Genomic DNA, 5,534 nt, shown 5'->3' with positions numbered 1-5,534 from the left:
GAATAGCATGGGGAGCACAGGGACAAGACATGATAATAAATGACAAACATGACAAGTTTTTGCAAGTCGTTTAGGACATCTACTTTGTGCATGACACAAGTCATTTTCCAACAATTGTTTACAGACAGATTATTTGACTTATCATTCACTGTATCACAATTCCAGTTGGTCAGAAGTTAACATACACTAAATTGACTGTGCATTTAAACAGCTTGAAAAATTCCAGAAAATTTGGTCATGGCTTTAGAAGCTTTTGATAGGATAATTGACATCATTTGAGTCAATTGGAAGTGTACCTGTGGATGTATTTCAAGGTCGACCTTCAAACTCAGTGTCTCTTTGTTTGACATCATGGGAAAATCTAAAGAAATCAGCCAAAACATTGTAGACCTCCACAAGTCTGGTTCATCCGTGGGAGCAAATTCCAAATGCCTGAAGGTACCACGTTCATCTGTACAAACAGTAGTATGCAAGTATGAACACCATGGGACCACGCAGCCGTCATACCCCTCAGGAAGGAGACGAGTTCTGTCTCCTAGAGATTAACATACTTTGGTCTGGAGGAAACAGGTACAAAAGTATCTATATCCACAGTAAAACGAGTCCTATATCGACATAACCTGAAAGGCCGCTCAGCAAGGAAGAAACCACTACTCCAAAACCGTCATAAATGCGCCAGACTACGATTTGCAACGGCACATGGGGACAAAGATCGTACTGTTTGGGGAAATGTGCTCTGGTCTAAACTGTGTAGCCATAATGACCATCGTTATGTTTGGAGGGTGGTAGCATCATTTTGTGGGGGTGCTTTGCTGCAGGAGGGACTGGGGCACTTGACAAAATAGATGGCATCATGAGGTTGTAAAATTATGTGGATATATTGAAGCAACATCTCAAGAAATCAGTCAGGCAATTTAAGCTTGGTCGCAAATGGGTCTTCCAAATGGACAATGACCCCAAGCATACTTCCAAAGTTGTGACAAAATGGTTTAAGGACAACAAAGTCAAGGTATTGGAGTGGCCATCACAAAGCCCTGACCTCAAACTTATAGGACATTTGTGGGCAGAACTGATAAACCGTGTTAGAGCAAGGAGGCCTTAAGAACTTGACTCAGTTACACCAGCTCTGTTAGGTGGAACGGGCCAAAATTCACCCAACTTATTGTGGGAAGCTTGTGGAAGGCTACCCGAAACGTTTGACCCAAGTTAAACAATTTAAAGGCAATGCTACCAAATACAAATTGAGTGTATGTAAACTTCTGACCCACTGGGAATGTGATGAAAGAAATAAAAGCTGAAAAAAATCCTTCTCTCTACTATTATTCTGACATTTCACATTCTTAAAATAAGTGGTTATGCTAACTGACCCAAGACAATGAATTTTTACTAGTATTAAAAGTCAGGAATTGTGAAAAACGGTGTTTAAATGTATTTGGCTAAGGTGTATTGACGTCAAATGTACAGTGCTTTCAGAAAGTATTCAGACCACTTGAAATGTTCCACATTTTGTTACATTACAAACTTTTCTAAAAATGATTAAATAAAATAAGAATCCTCATCAATCTACATACAATACCCTATACGTTTAGCTAAAAATGTAAATAAAGACTGAAATACCTTATTTACATAAATATTCAGACCCTTGAGCTCAGGTGGATCATATTTCTATTGATCATCCTTGAGGTGTTTCTTCAACTTTATTGGCTGGACATGATTTGGAAAAGCACACACCTGTCTTTATAAGGTTCCACAGTTGACATTGCATGTCAGAGAAAAAAAACAAGCCATGAGGTCGAAGGAATTATTTGTAGAGCTCCAAGACAGAGTTGTGTTGAGGCACAGATCTGGGGAAAAGTACCCAAAATGTTCTGCAGCATTGAAGGTCCCCAAGAACACAGTGGCCTTCATCATTCTTAAATGAAAGAAGTTTGGAACCACCAAGACTCTTACTAGAGCTGGCCGACATGCCAAATTGAGCAATCGGGGGAGAAGGGCCTTGGTCAGGGAGGCGACCAAGAACCCGGTGGTCACTCTAACAGAGCTCTAGAGTTCCTCTGTGGAGGAAAACCTTCCAGAAGAACAACCATCTCTGCAACACTCCACCAATCACGCCTTTATGGTACAGTGGCCAGACAGAAGCCACTCCTTAGTAAAAGGCACATGACAGCGCACTTGGCGTTTGCCAAAAGGCACCTAAAGACTCTCAGACAATGAGAAACAAGATTCTTTGGTCTGATGAAACCAAGATTGAGCTCTTTGGCCTGAATGCCAAGCGTCACATCTGCAGGAAACCTGGCACCATCCCTACGTTGAAGCATGGTGGTGGCAGCATCATGCTGTGGGGGTGTTTTTCAGTTGCAGGGACTGGGAGACTAGTCAGGATCGAGGCAAAGATGAATGGAGCAAAGTACAGAGAGATCCTTGATGAAAACCTGCTCTAGGGTACTCAGGACCTCAGACTGGGGCAAAGGTTCACCTTCCAACAGGACAAAGACCCTAAGCACACAGCTAAGACAACACAGGAGTGGCTGAGGGAAAGGTCTCTGAATGTCCTTGAGTGGCCCAGCCAGAGCCCGGACTTGAACCCGATCGAACATCTCTGGAGAGACCTGAAAATAATCAAATACAATTTCATTTGACTTGATTTTAAAATAGCTGTGCAGCAATGCTCCTCATCCAACCTGACAGTGCTTGAGAAGAATGGGAGGAACTCCCCAAATACAGGTGTGCCAAGCTTGTAGCGTCCTACCCAAGAAGACTCGAGGCTGTTATTGCTGCCAAAGGTGCTCCAGGAAGGTACTGACTAAAAGGTCTGAATACTTATGTAAAATGTATTTATTTATTTATTTATGTTTTATAAATTAGCAAACATTTCTAAAAAACGTTTTGTTCTTTGTCATAATGGGTTATTATGTGTAGATTGATGAGGGGGGAAAAACGATTAATTTATTTTAGAATAAAGCTGTAACGTAACAAAATGTCGAAAAAAGTAAGGGCTCTGAATACTTTCCGAAGGCCCTGTATAACTACAGTAGCTAACTGTACATCTCCAGCAGTTTGTTACGTTGTGAGTATACGGCGACTAAAAAAATCTATTGTGGCTATATTGTGTATACCGGTGTATAGCCCCCACTACACCACTGTGCACAAGTAATTTCACATCTTTGCTTTCCTTCTATCCCCTACAGAATATCAAGCCACAACATCATCAGTGACCTTAACGTAGGTGTGAAGAAGCACTCACTTAAACCTGAGGTCATGCATTCTCTCTTTTCTCTCTTCTGAAAGAGTCCATCTGAGGTTAATGATAACCGTTTGTGTGGCAAAATAATTTAGCTTGATGGTGTGTGAATGCTGAATACTAGGATGTGGATGTGGATGTGGATGCTGAATACTAGGAAGAGAGGTGGCCTTGTGGTTTGGAGCTGTTTGTCTAATGAGTGGTTTTGTGATATAATTCTCCATGTTTTCATTTTTACATGGTTTTCAGGGACAGTAGTTCCTATATATCAGAGATAATCCTAATTTCTTTAAACTTTTACTGTGAGTGAAGTTACCTTCTCCCAGACTATTTTGAGTGAGAGAGAGAGAGAGAGAGAGAGAGAGAGAGAGAGAGAGAGAGAGAAGAGAGAGAGAGAGAGAGAGAGAGAGAGAGAGAGAGAGAGAGAGAGAGAGAGAGAGAGAGAGAGAGAGAGAGAGAGAGAGAGAGAGAGAGAGAGAGAGAGAGAGAGAGAGACAGAGAGAGTGAATGAGAGAGAGATGTGAGGGTGGTTTGGGGGCTTGTAACGGTTTCCCCTCCACTTCAAACACCACCATGAACAGTGGAAACTTCCCCTACACTAACATCACTCTCAGGGTGGGTGTCTACTGACTGTCAGACTCCTTCAAATCAAAATCCAGGAGCTAATGTGAAAAATAAATGCGGAGGTTAACACTTTCCAGCAGGGCAAATGTTATCTTGCAGCAAAAAAAAGAAAATCAACCAAAAAAAGTGTTTTGGAATCATAGGCTCCTCTCATCTGAATATTTTTTGGTTCTAATTCTATATATTACATTTGATATATGTTTCTGACAGTTTAATATCCTACGTTCCTACTAAACATTTCTGAAATAATAATCCAAAACATATTTTAATTCATACAAATGTTCAGGACACAATCGATATATCACACTGCATTACAAATGTCCTTCTGTAGCTCAGTTGGTAGAGCATGGCGCTTGTAACGCCAGGGTAGTGGGTTCGATCCCCGGGACCACCCATACGTAGAATGTATGCACACATGACTGTAAGTCGCTTTGGATAAAAGCGTCTGCTAAATGGCATATATTATTATTATTATTATATTATTATATTATATATATGCACATACGATTCAATCATGTTAGGTATTATATTCATCCATATAGTTAATAAACATTGAGAAATATATATAAGTATTTATAATGGCTTAACTATGTATATTTATTAGGGGATTTATTATGCTAATTTCTTCATATCAAAAGTTCTGTTTAATATAAATGAAATGTTGAAAATATATTTTACTGGGTTACGTATATATTTGCTGTGACAAAAGTGTGTCGTTACGGCTAAAGGTACTTCACATGACCTTATTTTCATTACCAGTAAGTAAGGTGTCATATCACATCTGGACTCTTTTTGGTCATCAAATCTAAAGAGTGAAACATCTAACCACGTATTGGAAGTGACTAAGATGACCTAAAGTTTTCATCTGTGACACAAGAACAACACAAAACATGAAAACATATTTTGAATGTCACATCTCTCTCACGCTTCTTTTTTAGTCTCTTTACATTGTGATTGTACAGCAGCTTTTAGAGCATGCGTTGACAACCGTACCTCTTGAATACTGTGCTGTACTTCAGGAGATCATTTCAGACAAGTCTGGTCTTTGCCACAGGAGGGAGCAGAGGAGGAGAATAATGAATCTACAGTACAATGCAGAGCTTCTTGCTTATATCACTTCTGACAAGACAATATTAGAATAGATAACCAATAAGATATATAATGCATTTGTGTATGTTTCCATGTTTTTAATGAATTAGAACTCTTAGGCAATGGCCTAAATGCAGGGAAATGTGGCATCAAAAATATGTGCTAACAATTGGACTCCCATAATAATAATTATTAGTAGTATTAATAGTAATAGTAACATGTTTATAATATGTGTTCATGTATGTATCTTTTATATTTTTATTCATAATTAATTGTCCATTGCTTAGTAATACAATATATATTTTTATGAGTGCTGTATCAACCATAGCCTAATTAATAAGCACTATTAGCTTTATTATTACTATGATCCTTTTATCATTTATTTATTATCATCCTAATTAGTCATATTCAATCATTGTTTTCACCATTTACTCAAAATAAAAATGCCTTACTGATATTTTAAGCTTTTTGTCAATGTGTTAAATTCAAAAGCAACAGGCTGTGAAGTACTGTAATCGATTGCCGAGCAGCTACAGCACAGACAGCCAGAGAGAGAGAGTGATCCGTTTCTCTGTGTTAG

The sequence above is a fragment of the Oncorhynchus gorbuscha genome, linkage group LG01, assembly GCF_021184085.1.
Source record: "Oncorhynchus gorbuscha isolate QuinsamMale2020 ecotype Even-year linkage group LG01, OgorEven_v1.0, whole genome shotgun sequence".
NCBI lineage: Eukaryota > Metazoa > Chordata > Actinopteri > Salmoniformes > Salmonidae > Oncorhynchus > Oncorhynchus gorbuscha.
This window is presented reverse-complemented; position numbering follows the sequence as displayed.